Source organism: Podarcis liolepis (assembly GCF_965112155.1).
Source record: "Podarcis liolepis genome assembly, chromosome: 10".
In the NCBI taxonomy this organism is placed as follows: Eukaryota; Metazoa; Chordata; class Lepidosauria; order Squamata; family Lacertidae; genus Podarcis; species Podarcis liolepis.
Genome location: NC_139562.1, coordinates 62,019,603 through 62,035,499, shown reverse-complemented (window position 1 = coordinate 62,035,499; position 15,897 = coordinate 62,019,603). Strand labels below are relative to the sequence as shown.

Here is a 15,897-nt window from a genome sequence, read left to right as displayed (position 1 = left end):
TCAATGCGAACTGAATCAAATCTCTGCCCCATCCCTATTCCCAAGCATCATATATTTTGTAAAATAAGTTTATTTACAATTTTCATTTATAACAAAGAAACATTTCAACAAAGAAACTAAAAGAATGGAAGACAAAAGATGAACAAGTGAAATTGGGCAATAGATATTGGTTATAACAGAAATGGAGGTATGGGAAAGACTGTGGAACATGGACATAAAATTTGCAGCATGTTATGGTTTAAGAGAAAACTATATTCAAATGTTGTACAGATGATATCTAACACCAAGTAGATTGGCAAAAATGTATACATCAAAATTGAATATGTGCTGGAAATTAATGGAAAGAAGGTACCTTTCTCCATATGTGGTGGCCTTGTAATAAGGTTAAAGCTTATTGGGAAATGATATATAATGAATTGAAAAATGTATTTAAGTTAACTTTTGTAAAAGAAAAGAAACAGAAGCTTTTCTCTTGGGAATTACGGGATCAGAGTTACCTAAACAATATAGAAATTTATTTATGTATGCAACCACTGCCGCAAGAATGATATTCACCCAAAAATGGAAAGAAAAAGAAGTCCCCGTGAAAGAATAATGGTTACAGAAATTAATGGACTATGCAGAAATGGTGAAACTTACTGGAAGAATAAGAAATCAAGACAACAGACTTTTTATCAAGGAATGGAAAGCGTTTATTGAATATTTATTACAAACAATTTGTAAACAAATTGAAACATTAGCTGGGTTACTGTAAAAAAAACTTGCAGTTTCTAAAACGTATATGAAATAGATGAGGAAAAGAATTAATAGAGTCCATCCAGATATGAAGAAGAGGACAAAAGAGGGTAAATTCACAGAGGAGGGAAGTCGAAGTCCCAAAACAAGTGTGCCTATGCCGTCTCAATTAGCAATGAACACAAACTGGAAGTAATTTTTTTCCAGCCCTGTCTCTAGCAGAGTGGACAGCTGAGTCCCAGTAAATGGACACAAAATTCAGAAGGCATAATGGGACCAGAAGAACGCGATTCATATGCTTTCATATGCCCCAAACCCAGGACAGCATCTTTGCAAAGGCTTCAGAAACAAAGGTTTGGTTGACATAGGAAATTTGGGTTTTACTTTATTCCCAGCCTAGTGTTTTCAGTCATAGATTTGCTGTGCAGCACTCGGAGGTAAAAGCAGCGACTGTGGGTTTCTTCCACAGATTTAAGGCTTCATTTAAACTCAGCAATGTAAGGCAAAGTATAGTCTGCCCCTCTTGCCTCCATTCATGTGGACAAGAGGCAAAACAATGTGTTTAAGGGCCACATAGACAAAACATATGGATTTTTCACAGCTTTGGAGATAACTGATGTTTTGCTCATGTATCTGTTTGATTTCATGCACTTTTGTTTTCAGAACATGTTCGGGGCTGTCTGGTAGCCTTTGATTCTCAGCCATCTTTTTGTTTTTCCTCCCAAGACGTGCTGTTTAATCTTTCCTGTTCAGACGCCGGCATCACGGTGGGCAAAACATTAGGGAACAGAGGCTCCAAGTATGAAACGAAAACAGACACCTGTTGCCAATAGAACATGCTGGTATAATGGCCATCTGATGTCCTAGTGGGATTTAAAAGAAAATAAATTAGAAAATAAATATTATTGTTAATTTTTTAAAAAAATAAAGACGTTGGTGAGCATGGCATACGAGTCTGGCCATTGAGATGTATTTTTCCATTTTCTTTTATTTTTTGCTTTCAGCTTAACTTTTGCTACAAGGACAAAAGGGGGAAGAAGAATGCAGTCGTTGTGGTTAAACCATCATTTATAAAGACAGGGAAAGTTGCTCCATGTGATGCTTCCTCCTTTTGCATCTTGAGTTCCGAAAAGAGCTCCTCTTTGTGCTAATTTTTTTTTTTAATAAAAAAAATCAGTGTTTTAAAAGTCATCTTGAAAAGGGGCAGAGGGCAAACACACATGACTTCCCAAATTGCCTGTAGCTTTCCTGGCACGGAACGGAGAAATATTTCTTCATCTCACGTTGCATAATCATTTTTGACGTATTGTTTGTTCCAGCTCAGGGTTGCTTTCATCAAACCACAAATCCAGCGGAATAGGAGAAATGTTCTTTCTCTTTTTCTCCCTTCCTTTCACAAGGCTAACGAGAGTAATCATGGAATACAGTGTACTAGGAAACATCGTTGTTGTTCACTAATATCCCCCTCTGCTGATGTACCACTTTTCTGTAGCTGCCCCAGTAAGCCTGCAAGCTGACTTCTCGGCGGATTTTACTTGGCATAAAAAGATGGAGGCTGCAATCCTACGCTCATGTACCTGCATGGGAGTAAGTGTCATTGAAATTAATTGGACTTACCTGTGAGTAAGCATAACTAGGATTGCTCTATAGAGATAAAAAGAGGATGGGAGGGGATGCCTTATAACATGAAATAAGTAAGAAATTTAATAATAATAATAATAATAATAATAATAATAATAATAATAATAATAATTTATCTATCTATACCCCACCCATCTGGCTGTGTTTCCCCAGTCACTCTGGGTGGCTCCCAACAGAATATTAAAAACACGATAAAACACCAAACATTAAAAGCTTCGCTAAACAGGGCTGCCTTCAGATGTCTTCCGAAAGTCGGATAGTTGTTTATTTCCTTGACATCTGATGGGAGGGTGTTCCACAGGGCAGGTGCCACTATCAAGAAGGCCCTCTGCCTGGTTCCCTGCAACCTCGCTTTTTGCAGTGAGGGAACCTGCAGGAGATTGTTTATGTATGCGACAACAGCAGCAAGAATTTTATTATCACAAGCATGGAAAACAGAGAAAACGCCAACAAAGGGAAAATGGCAAGTTAAGCTTATGAACTATGCGGAACTGGCTAAGCTGACAGAGAGGATACATGAGAGAGAGAGAGAGAGAGAGAGAGAGAGAGAGAGAACGAACATCGATTTCAAAAAGGAGTGGGAACCATTTATGAACTATATAAAAAGACAGTATAAAGATTTGGACCCATTGGCAGGTTTTGACTAAACTTTCACAACTATATAAGAGGTAAAACCAGCAGGGTATAGAATTTGTTTCATAAATCAATACGGAAATAAGGAGGGAGGCCAAAGAGGGGGGAGGGGAGAAATATGGATATATAAATTGATCAGTTAAGATTTGTGGAAAATTTGTTGTTATAATTTGAAAATTCAATAAAAATTATTTTTTTAAAAAAATCAAACATTAAAAACTTCCCAATACAGGGTTGCCTTCAGATGTATTCTTATAGCCAGATAGTTGTTTGTTTCCTTGACATCTGATGGGAGGGCGTTCCACAGGGAGGGCGCCACTACCGAGAAGGCCCTCTGCCTGGTTCCCTGTAACCTCACTTCAATTGCTAAGTATTTTCTGGGCAATTCAGACTTTCGACATACTGTATTTTTCGCTCTATAGGACACACTTTTTCCCCTCCAAAAATGAAGGGGAAATGTTTGTGCGTCCTACGGAGCAAATACAGGCTCCTTGGCTTCAGCGAAAGCAACCCGAAGCCTCCAAAGTGCAGAGGGAGCGCTCCCTCCGCACACCGGAGGCTATGCGTTGCTTTCGCTGAAGCCTGGAGAGCGAGGGGTCGCTCTCCAGGGTTCAGGGATAGCTGCCTGAAGCCTTTGGAGCACAGCGGTACCTTGCGCTACGCTCCAAAGGCTTAGGGTTCCTTTTGCTGAAGCCGGGAGAGCAAGACTCTCCTGGCTTCAGCGAAAGGAACCCGAAGCCTTTGGAGTGCAGTGGGACCTCGCACTGCACTGCAAAGGCTTTGGGGTTAGCTGCGCAAAGCCTCCGCAGGGCAGTGGGGTGAAGGCACCCCACTGCCCTGCAGAGGCTTGGAAGGCTGTCCCCGAAGCCAGAACAGAGAGACGGAGCACTGTGCAGCGTCTCGCTGTTCTAGCTTGGGGATGCCGGGGCTTTATGGGGAAACCCCGGGCTTCCCTCTTCAGCCCTGACTCTGATTTGATTCAAAATATTTTTTTACTTGTTTTCCTCCTCTAAAAACTAGGTGCGTCCTTTGCTCGGGTGCGCCCTATAGAGCGAAAAATACGGTATATGACACCCTTCCCTAACTGAGGCATCTACCCTCTCTGTTTCTCTAATCCTTCTAGGTTCATAGGTTCGGGCCTGCTGTTTTTCTGCCCCTCTATCACTTCTGACCACTTTTCTGCCTGCCATTGCCATCCTTCGCAGCCATTATCACCTAGCAATCTGAAAGCGTTTCCCTCTACTGCCAATCCTTTTCCATCTTTGCGACTGCATTATAGACTTTTCTCCTTCAGAGTAACCAGTCTGTGTGTCATGTTGCAGCATTCTACGGAATGTATCTATATCTCTACCAGGGTAAACACTTCTTACAGCAATAATAAGAAGAATAATGAAATATGACAGCCAATTATGTCTAAATGCAGTGTTTCGGAAAGAAACCTTCCATATGCTAATTTACATTGTTTTATGCACCGTTGGGCCTCTCGCTGTCATAGGGCTGACTGTGCAATGGGTATCTGTAGAAATGATCTTTAAAAGCTTGGATTCTAATTAGGTTGCTTGGGCTGTCACTCAGCAAGAGTTCTTCACGTGAGGGTTAGAGCGATGGCTTGATTACTACCGAGTGTCAGAAGGTCGTCCTGGATCTCTCTTTGATCATCTCCGTAATTGCCTAGCAAGGGGAGACAAACGGAAAGGAGATAACTGTTACAGAAGGCTGGTTAGCATTTCCATTCACGGTTAGAGCTCGCAGCTCACAGGATCAGCCTGGCTGGCTGGCATCCCCTCTGCGTGGGATTTGTAATATCTGTTTGTTTGGTTGCCACCCAGCGGCCCAGAGGTAAAAGCTTTCTCTTGAGAAACAGATTCAGGTAGGTAGCCGTGTTGGTCTGATGCAGTTGAAATAGAAATAAATAAAAAATTGTCCAGTAGCACCTTATAGACCAACTAGGTTTGTTCTGGTATAAACTTCCGTGTGCATGCACACTTCTTCAGATACACTGACACAGAAGCCACCAGACCAGGGGTCAGCAAATTTACCGCTCCTCGGGCCGCTGTCTCCAGCGCTGATTGCGTGGCGGGCCAGAGGGTGGGGGAGCGCGTGCCCATACGCATACACACACGCTATTTCCGGCACACTTCCTGGTTGGAGGAGCACCAGAAATAGCTTGTGCGCATGTGTACGGGCCTCCTCCGACTCGGATGTGCACCAGAAATCATGCTTGTGCGTGCACACAAGCTATTTCTGGTGCTCCTCCAATCTGGAAGTGGGCAGCCGTGCAGCACAGCACCAGTAAGAGTGGGCAGCAGCAGTGGGCAGCGGGGGTCGCTGCGGGCCAGATAAACGGGTCCCTCAGACCTTAACAGGCCTGCGGACCTTAGTTTGGGGACCCCTGCACCAGACCCTTATATATAGTGGGAGGGTGGGGGCATTGCTCAGAAGAGTAGTAGGAGATGGGTGATTGGCTTAATGGGTATGGTAAGCCTGCTGACGACTGTTAACAACTGTTAACGACTGCAATTAGTCCTACAGGAAAAAGCAAGGGATGACCAAAAATAGCTTTAGCATGAGTAATGAGACAAGAATCCAATATCTCTATTAAGACCAGGTCTCTCCATAGTTTTCAGTTTGGTAATAAGTTGTAATTCAGCAACTTCTCTTTCCAGTCTATTTCTGAAATTCTTTTGTAATAAGACAGCTGCTTTGAGATCTTGTATTGAATGTCCTGGGAGACTGAAGCGTTCTTCTACTGGTTTCTCTGTCTTGTGATTCCTGATGTCAGATTTATGTCCATTTATCCTTTAGTGCAGGGTTTGGCCTGTAGGGTTTGGGAAACAGTTGGAACTTCAGAGTGGTCCCAAGATGGATGCCGGAAGGAAAACCCTACGCTGGAAGAGTTTGGATTTGGATTTGATATCCCGCTTTATCACTACCCGAAGGAATCTCAAAGCGGCTAACATTCTCCTTTCCCTTCCTCCCCCACAACAAGCACTCTGTGAGGTGAGTGGGGCTGAGAGACTTCAGAGAAGCGTGACTGGCCCAAGGTCACCCAGCAGCTGCATGTGGAGGAGCAGGGACGCAAACCCGGTTCCCCAGATTACGAGACTACCGCTCTTAACCACTACACCACACCGGCTCTCTCACTGGCCGGAAATCAAGAATAAAACCCATTGAAGTGGACAAGGCGAGACACAGTGGTGATGGCAAGAGAGCTAACAGAACCGAACAACAGGGGGAAAGGCCCGTTCTTGTGGTGCCAGCCTCTGGACCTCTCATGGAGGAGGCACACAAAGAAGGGCCTCCGATGATGATCTCAGAGTCTGGGTCAGTTCATATATTGCAACACTTTGCGAGGTAAGGTGTTAGTACACCCATTTTACAGATTGGACAACTGAAGCTGAGCCAGCGGAATTAATGTCAGAGCTGGCATTTGGATCTATGCCTCAGTCCAGCATTCCACTGATTCTCAATGTGTTATTTACCAAAGGTGTCATGGGCTTTGAAGATGCTGGAACTCAGGACGAAAGGGAGAAACGCACTAAGAGAAAGGCACGCTTGGCAAACCCTCACAATGATCAACTCCTGCCCAGAAGCCAATATCCCGACTGTGGAAGGATTTGTGGATCCAGAATTGGCCTCCACATCACTTATGGACTTACTGTTAAGACCATGTTCATGGAAGACAATCTTACTTGGCTATGAGTGATCACCATAGAAGAAAATTAGAAGGGCTATGCACACATATTTCGTTTAGAAGAATTTGACATTCAGAAGGAAAGTGGGGAGCGATGATGATAGACTAGATCAAAACATGGGGAGGTGTCCATCTCCCATTCCTGCTAGACATATTGTTGTTGTTCAACTGATGCAGTTGATGTTAAAATACCGTGTCTTGTCTTTTGTTGAATGAAGTTAGATTGGATACAATACAGAACTAATGAGCCGTATTGAGATAAGGTTAATCACTTGCCATGCTATTGCATACGAATTGCTTGAGATGGCAATATTTCTCATTTGAAAGTCACTGAATAGCTTGGGAAGGAAGACAACTTCGTTAAGTGGACAACAGCTCTGAGCACGCTAGCTTTGCAGAGGGAAATATGAAGGTCATTTCATTAATTGTAACCACCGTCAAGTTAGGGTGAGCTCTCGCCCTCTCTGGAAGTGATAACCAACATATGATCGCCTCATCACTTCCCAGTAGATTTACTAATCCCCCATCCTTCGCTAGATAATTGCCTGGCTAGATAAGAAAACATGATGTACGGCAGCATTTTCACAGGGTAATCAAAGGACAGCTACAAATGTCACATGAACAATGTATTAAGTAAATTCCCCTTTTATACTTGGACTCAGATCCATAGAGGAGTTGCTGCTGTTGTTGTTGTTAATTTATGAAATTTGTAGCCCAAGATCCCAGGGCAGTTCACAACAGAAAAATACTGCTACAAAAGTTGTGTGTCTTTCCTTCTCTGTACTGAGTGGTGGCAAGTGCCCATTGGGTCCCAGGTCTGTGTCCCTTTGGAGAACTGAGACACAGCAGAGACTGTCGTAGCTTTAAGAAATGTGGTTTATTCGCCTATTTACACCTTCATTCTGTGTGGAGGGAGTCCAGATCTTACAGCATGGTTATTCAAGAGGAGCTTGTACCCCACAGCAGGGCAGCCATGCAGTCCAAGGCATCTCTCCCAGCCAGCCTGCAGCCAGCCTGCCCAAGATGGATCCCAATCTTTCTTCTTCCCTCTCCTTCCCAGAACACCCTGTTAAAAACACTCTTTTCCTGTCACCTCACACCCAGTTACCCTGACAACCTTCCAAATGTCCCAGTCTCTGTTCACACCTCAGGGCAAGGGAGGAGGACAATTCTCTTGCATTTCAATGGCCCGTATTGTAAATTAATGGTCTTATCCTGGTCAGGTCATTTTGCGTAGGCTACCCAGGAATTCCTCTGCAGCTTGCTTTTCTCCCTTTGCATCCAAAATGACCCAAATTGTACCATTTATTTTCATTTTCACAAAAGGAAAATACAAAAGACACAAAAAACTGAAACAAAAAACAAACCAATAACACACACACACACACACACACACACACACACACACACCAAAACAATTCCACTGAAAAAATGGTGATGTTCCTGTGGAGATGGCAGTATAGTGGAACCTCAATTTTTGAATGTAATCCATTCCGGAAGACTGTGCGACTTCTGAAATGTTCAAAAACCAAGGATCAAAGTCTATGGTCTACGGTGAAAATTGAGAAATGCGCCTTGTTGCTGACACACTTTTTAGACACGCATCATTTCTCGACACAGTAATTCAGTTTTACTAGCAAACCAGAGGTTAAACCAGGCATCCCACACCTTCAGCCTTCCAGATGTTTTGGACTACAATTCCCATCATCCCCGACCACTGGTCCTGTTAGCTAGGAATCATGGGAGTTGTAGGCCAAAACATCTGGAGGGCCACAGGTTGGGGGTGTCTGGGTTAAACTAACTCCTTTCCAACCCTGGGAGGAGCGTGGGGAGCATTCAACAACACAACTACACACTGCAGCTGACACACTAACACATAGGTAGGCAACCTAAGGCTTGGGGGCAGGATCTGGCCCAATCGCCTTCTAAATCTGGCCCACGGGCAATCTGGGAATCAGCATGTTTTTACATGAGTAGCATGTGTCCTTTTATTTAAAATGCATCTCTGGGTTATTTGTGGGCATAAGAATTCGTTCATTATTTTTTCCAAAATATAGTCTGCCCCCCCCATAAGGTCTGAGGGACAGTGGACAGGCCCCCTGCTAAAAAAGTTTGCTGACCCCTGCACTAACGTGTCATGACACACAGTTTGGAAAGCTCTGATATGGATGTTTCTGAGACATAATCCCTTGAATTTCACAGAAAGTATTCCTGATGAGTATAATAAATTAAATCCTGCATGAATGCCGCACCTTAAGGGGTTAACGCAGCAATACAATCTTCAAACCCACCAGAACAATACAGTTTCTCCTTTTTATTATTCTAATAAATATTACAGAAATATATCGGTCTCTATATTTAAAGTCCTCATTTGTGTTTAAGTGAGAGATCCATTTCTCTACCATCAATGCCACTACTCTAAGTCCATTTGAGTGGATTTTATCTCCTGTCAGCATCTCCTGTCAACTTATCTCATGTCGGTGATCACAAGTGCTGTCATCAATCATTTCTTAATTGTAGGCAAAATCGCTGATTTTCCATGTTGAGCAAAGATGATCTTAGCAGCTAGAAGAATATTTGGGGGGGAAACAATCTGATGGGGACCTGCTAACTGTCCTTAAAGGGACCCCTGACCATTAGGTCCAGTCGAGGACAACTCTAGAGTTGCGGTGCGCATCTCTCTTTACTGGCCGAGGGAGCTGGCGTACAGCTTCCGGGTCATGTGGCCAGCATGACTAAGCCACTTCTGACGAACCAGAGCAGTGCACGGAAACGCCGTTTACCTTCCTGCCGGATTGGTACCTATCTATCTACTTGCACTTTGACGTGCTTTCGAACTGCTAGGTTGGCAGGAGCAGGGACTGAGCAATGGGAGCTCACCCTGTCACAGGGATTCAAACCGCCAACCTTCTGATCAGCAAGCCCTAGGCTCTGTGGTTTAGACCACAGCACCACCCGTGTCCCTTAATATGTCTTTAATATGGCTCAAAACAGAAGCTCCAATAATTTCAGAGGCAATCAACAATACCTGGCAGCAATGAGCATAATTAGAGATGCTAGAAATTAATAAAACCAAACCAATCTGCCGAATGTATGCAACCTTTGACTCTGTTCAATACTGCATTTATCCTGACAGGACAGATCATTTTATACCAGGCTTACTGTAAACTATAGCCATCTGAGGTCAATTTAAGGAGATCATATATATTATGCCAGCCTGCTGAACCTGCTGAACCAGCCAAACCAGTTCCTTTGGTAAGATAATGACATGAAGCTAGAAGCTGGAGAAACAGATTCTTGTCTTTCTTTGTGCTGGACCAAAAGCTGTGTCTTGGAACTTCCATGGAAACATCATCAGCACCACCACCACCATTTAATTATACCCCACCCATCTGGCTGGGTTTCCCCAGCCACTCTGAGCAGCTCCCAACAGAATATTAAAAACATGATTAAACATCAAACATTAAAAACTTCCCTAGACAGGGCTGCCTTCAGATGTCTTCTAAAAGTTAGATGGTTGTTTATTTCCTTGATATCTGATGGGAGGGCATTCCACAGAGCAGGCGCCACTACCAAGGAGGCCCTCTGCCTGGTTCCTCTGCCTGGTTCCCTGTAACCTCACTTCTCGCAGTGAGGGAACCACCAGAAGGAGCTGGACCTCAGTGTCTGGGTTGAACGATGGCAGTGGAGACACTCCTTCAGGTATACAGGATCGAGGCTGTTTAGGGCTTTAAAGATCAGCACCAACACTTTGAATTGTGCACGGAAACGTACTGTGAGGTAATGCAGGTCTTTCAGGGCCGGTGTTATATGGTCTTGGTGGCCACTCCCAGTCACCAGTCTAGCTGCCATATTCTGGATTAGTTGTAGTTTCTGGGTCACCTTCTGTGCTGGTCCCGGGGGGGAAAGGTACTAATACCGTAGCCGAAGTTCAGTCCAGAGTCACTAGCAGGGTAGACGATCACTAGATGAGACGCAGGGAGCCGGGCGGGGGAACAGGAACGCTGGTAGGGCAGCAGCAGGAAGCCAGGCGGGGAACAGGAACACTGGTGGGGCAGAAGCAGGGAGCCAGGCGGGGAACAGGAACACTGGTGGGTCAGCAGCGGGCAGCCGGGCGAGGAACAGGAACACCGGAGAGTAGAAGCAGGAAGCCGGGCGTGGAACAGGCACACTGGGAGTGCAGATCTAGGTCTGGGTAAAGCAGGTACTCCACAACAGCGTTGCTCCCGCAACCTGGGACCGGGCTGCCTGACCTTTATCTTCTTCTAAGGCCGGGGGCGGTCCCGGCCCCCAGGAGCCCCGCCTCTCCTGGCCTTAAGGCGAGCACTCCTCCTGGGAGAAACCAGTTCCCTTCGCCTCTCTGCCCTAAGCCTCTGCAGTTCAGGAGAGGCCGAAGGGTTACTGGGCCCCGGGGGAGGCTCACCTGTAGACACTGAGTCCTCCAGCACCTCTGGGGCCAGAATGGTTTCACCTGGTGCCTGCCCCTGAGGATCTGGCACAGGTGCAGGCTCCTCAGCATCTAGGCCTTGCCCCAGTTCAGCCGGCCCTGGAGGCGGGGACTCCTGTGCCGGCTGGGATTCCTCCGGTTCACTCTCAGACTCAGAATCCCAGGCCATCACACCTTCAAAGATAATTCGCATGATCTGCCGGACTGCTAATTCTGTGAGCCCCTGCATCTTTATGTTGTATATATGTGCAAACAAAACCTTATATACTAAAGACACCACAGTCTCCATTGACCTTCTTTCCAAGGAAACTGAACCCTGGATATCACTGGAATCTTCCACTGCTCAGCGAGTGGGGTGAGACCAGCCATATTTCTACTGTTTGAAAGATTTGACATTGATTGATCTAATCAAGACTGCCTTTTCCCCATGAGCCATTGTTAACCAACCACCAGTTCAAGCTTCACTGACTTGTGTTCCACTAGGAATACCTGAGGAATTGGATCTTTCTAAATACAAATACAGACTGACCTGATCTGTGCAAGTTGCCACTTGCCTCAGGCAAAACCCTTACACAAGCCTTCTTTCGAAGCTAAGGGTTTTTGGGAAATGAAACACAATGCAATGAAGAAAATGTTAAAATTGGTTAATCCCCCAAAACCTGAAGCTTTCATTCTTGGGATAATAGGGATGGATGTCTCAAAGAAGATGATGAAACTATTTATGCACCCAAAAACCACAGCCAGAATCCGATATGTGCAGAAACGGTAGGAACGAGAAGTTCCAGCCAAGGAAGAATGGATCTTAAAACTAATGGTCTATGCGGAAATGGCGGAATTGACAGAAAGAGTAAGAGATCAAAACGAACTTTTTATTGAAGAGCGGAGACCCCATTTGGACTATTTGAGGAAATATTACAGCCAAACGAAGTCGCGAGCAGGATTCAAAATGTAAATAATGGAAATGGTAACAATTGTAATAGAGGAAAGAACTGAGATATAAAAATGCCACATCATGCAACAGATAAAAGGGAGGGGATAAAAACATCATGGCGGTAAGGGTGCGGTTAAGGGAAATATGTATTAAAGTTGAAGTTAATGTGTGACAATTTCTGAAATTTAATTTTTAAAAAGTGTAGGCTCGTGGTGATTTCTGTGCTAGGCAAGTTCATCTCTAATTATTATTTATTGCATTTTCAAAGATTTTCAACTCAAACTAAAACTCTTCCTGCTAGGACTTATAGATATACACTTAGAAAAGGACTACAGAACTTTGCTACAATATATGATTATGGCTGTGAGACCTTTTTATGCACAAAGATGGAAGGACACCTCATTAGCAACAGTTGAAGACAGGCTGTTAAAACTCACGAGAGTTCGCTGAGATGTTTAACCAAAGGAAAAATCATTGTTGACATTTGTTAAAGATTAGAAACCTCTCATAGACTTCTTGCATGAAAAAGAAATAATGACATCTGCATTTGTGGATTGAAGATAATGCTTGTTTATAGAAAGCGACTTTGTTAGAGTGGATTGGATAAAATGAATACAGTGGTACCTTGGAAGTCGGACGGAATCTGTTCCAGAAGTCTGGTCAAGTTTCGAAACATTCAGACACCAACAGGCGGCTTTTGATTGGGTGCGGGAAGCTCCTGCAGCCAATCGGAAGCCGTGTCAGACATTCAGGTTCCAAAGAACGTTTGCAAACCGGAACACTCACTTCTGGGTTTGCGGCATTCAGGAACCAAAACGTTCGACTCGTGAGGTGTTCAGGATCCAAGGTACGACTGTATTGTTTTTATATGGCAGACGGATGAAGAATCGGAAGTTCTTTAATTTCTGAATCTTATTTTTCTATCTTTCTCTTTTAACCTCTTTTCTATTCTTTTTTTATTTATTTCTTTTCCCTTCTCTATTTCTCCTTTTTAAGGTAGTCTTTATGTGAGTATATTGTATTCAATGATGGGGTATCAGAGTTTTTAGGGGGTAGCAGGCTTGTGGGTTTTTGGATGTCTGATGTATATTTTTTCAATTTTGTTGTTCTGTATGGGACAATGACAATAAAGATTATCGTATTGCATTTGTGGGGTGGGGGCTGCAAGTTCGTCTTTTGGGCCAGCGTTCCTTTGGTGCTACCACATTTCTGCTCAGTTGCAAAACGCTCTGCTCTGTTGGTCTTCACCTCCTCTTTGGTTTTCTTTGCTGATCTGTTGACACTGACTGGGAGAAGCAGGGCTGTGACAATGCAGTTGTCTCCAACTGCCATTGCAGGTTGGGCTTCCAGCCAAGGCAGTTAATGCTTCCCTTTGCATTCCTTTCTTCTCCCTAGAGAAGAGCGATTTTACAGACACCTGGCATTTACAGATCCAAGGAAGTTATCGCTGCTGCTAAAACCTAGCTGTGGCAGAAAATTGCTGCGGCAGCAAAATTCTACCTCTGAAGTACAAAGTCATTAAGGAAGTTTTTTTTAAAAAAAAAAAGGGGCTCAGGCTTCATCTCTACCATTTATCATTAAGTCTCCGAGTTAATTTAATTAAAGCCATAATTGCTCATTTTAAAAAGGACACTGAATATCATAGCGCTTGGCCAGAGGAGACTGAACGGATGGACGTGTCATAAAATGAATTGAATCCGCTGTGAGGAAACCATTCCATAGAACTATCTGCTAAGTATCTGACAAACATACTGCCTTTGGGTTGGCTTGGACTAGGGGAGGGGTGGGGGATGTTATTCCGTTCATATTTAAAGGCAGATCTGCTTGACTCTACCCAACATAGCCAGCCTTTGAAAAGGGCATCGCTCCGAATTTTGCGATGTCATTCCACAGTCAAGGAAGGTGCATAAATGGTCACGTGTCAGTGAAAATACCATAGGAAGATGCATTCTGTTAGGGAAAAGTGGATTGCAAAAACGTGTGTGTATTAGGCAAAAAACACACACAAAAAGCCCAGTGTTCTTCTTCTTTGGCGGGGTGGTAAGCAACTGTTCCATATGTTTTTAAATTCTTTAAACCAATTTTTTAAAGATATTTGCCATTGCTATTAAATGTTTTCAGTATTTCACTTGACTTGCAATTGTCTCTTTTTTCTGTTTTGCTGCTTGCCACCCTGGGCTTCTTTGGGAAGAAGAATGATGTAGTGGTTAATAACAATAATAATAACTTATTATTTATACCCCGCCCATCTGGCTTCCCCAGCCATTCTGGGCAGCTTCCAACAAAATATTAAAATACAATAATGCATCAAACATTAAAAGCTTCCCTAAACAGGGCTGCCTTCAGATGGTTAGAGAGTCGCAGTAGGACCCGGGAGAACAGAGTTCGAATCCCCACCCAGCTGTGAGGCAGTCCCTGCTTCTCAGCCTAGCCTACTTTGCAGGGTCGCTGTGGGAATTAAATGAGGAGGGGGAGAACTGTGTGTACCACCTCGAAGGAAGAGTGGGATTTAAATGTCACAAAGAAAATAAGGAAACAAAATGCCATCAATCAGTCCTCCGAAATGCCGTCATAAATTCAAGCCTCATTTCTCCGGACTCCCTCGGTTACAGCTGAAAGGCCTGCCTGTTCTCAGAGCCTGACTGAACTTCTTGCCATTGCTTGTCCCACCACCATGTGTGGTCTCTGTCTGCTGGAACTCTGCCACGGTACGGCTTTGGAAGATAGACGGTGATGGACGTTTTCTTTCTCTCTGCCTCTGCGGCGAATGTGTACTCCTGGCCCTGGTTCAAACCGGTCAAGGGACGGCTACTCGGTTCATTGTTCATTTTCCGAAGATCCCCCTTCAGCCTTCTTTATTTTTTTATTTATTATTTTTAGCAGCTGCTATCATTGCATAGCTGTTTTAATTCTTCATCTGGAGAAGCAAACACATTCCCTCTCTTTTCAGCAGCCCACAGACACGTCTCTTCCTAGGGCTAGGCTGCTTTCAGCCTACAGAGTGCCTGTACCAACTCCTATCGACATATTAAAACAGATCCTTGTTTGCACTGGTTTTAGTAGCCCATGTTAACTTGGAGCGGTGTCTTCTTTCTTCTTTGGTGATCACTCGTAGCCAAGTAAGATTGTCTTCCATGAACACGGTCTTAACAGTGAGTCCGTAAGTGACTGTGGAGGCCAATTCTGGATCCACAAGTCCTTCCACAGTGGGGACATAGGTTTCCGGGCGGGAGTTGACCACGGTCAGGGTTTGCCAAGCGTGCCTCCCTCTTAGAACATTTCTTCCTTTCGTCCTGATTTCGAGCATCTTCAAAGTCCATGACACCTTTGGTAAAGGCTGTTCTCCAACTGAAGCACTCACAGGTCAGTGTTTCCTAGTTATCAGTGCTTATACTGCATTTTTTTAGATTTGCCTTGAGAGAGTCTTTAAACCTCTTTTTTTTGACCACCAGCATTACACTTTCCATTTTTAAGTTTGGAATAGAGTAGTTATTATCATTATTATTATTATTATTATTATTATTATTATTATTACTATTATCATTATTCAGAAAAGAATGGCCACAGTCAAGAATGGCACCTGGCAGACTGTGAGAAGAACTTGGAAGGTGTCAGAGCAATAGCAACACAAACCTTATTTGGATGAGCTCTGACATTAAACTGACTTTTTGGACCTCAATATTGTTTTACAAGCAGTTTTACTGGTCAGACTAGTAAAATATGGACAGACTGCACATAGCTGTATACATAACAAAACAGGCTCTAATATACCAACTAGTAAATGGCAAAGACTAAAACCTCAACCAGAAACCTTAA

At 43.9% G+C, this 15,897-nt stretch overlaps 1 long non-coding RNA gene across 2 annotated transcripts in view; it reads right to left on the bottom strand.

Annotated features, from left to right (window-relative positions):
* Positions 1 to 688: 688 nt before the first annotated feature.
* The window catches only part of LOC310687930, a 29,809-nt gene continuing 14,600 nt past the window's right edge, over positions 689 to 15,897 (bottom strand). The window contains exons 2-3 of one of the 2 annotated variants that reach the window (XR_014516644.1): positions 4,468 to 4,680; positions 689 to 1,598 (exon numbers count right to left, since the gene is read on the bottom strand). This is a non-coding gene — a long non-coding RNA (uncharacterized lncRNA). The remainder of the gene's footprint in view (positions 1,599 to 4,467; positions 4,681 to 15,897) is intronic. The other variant, XR_014516645.1, reaches the window with a different exon arrangement.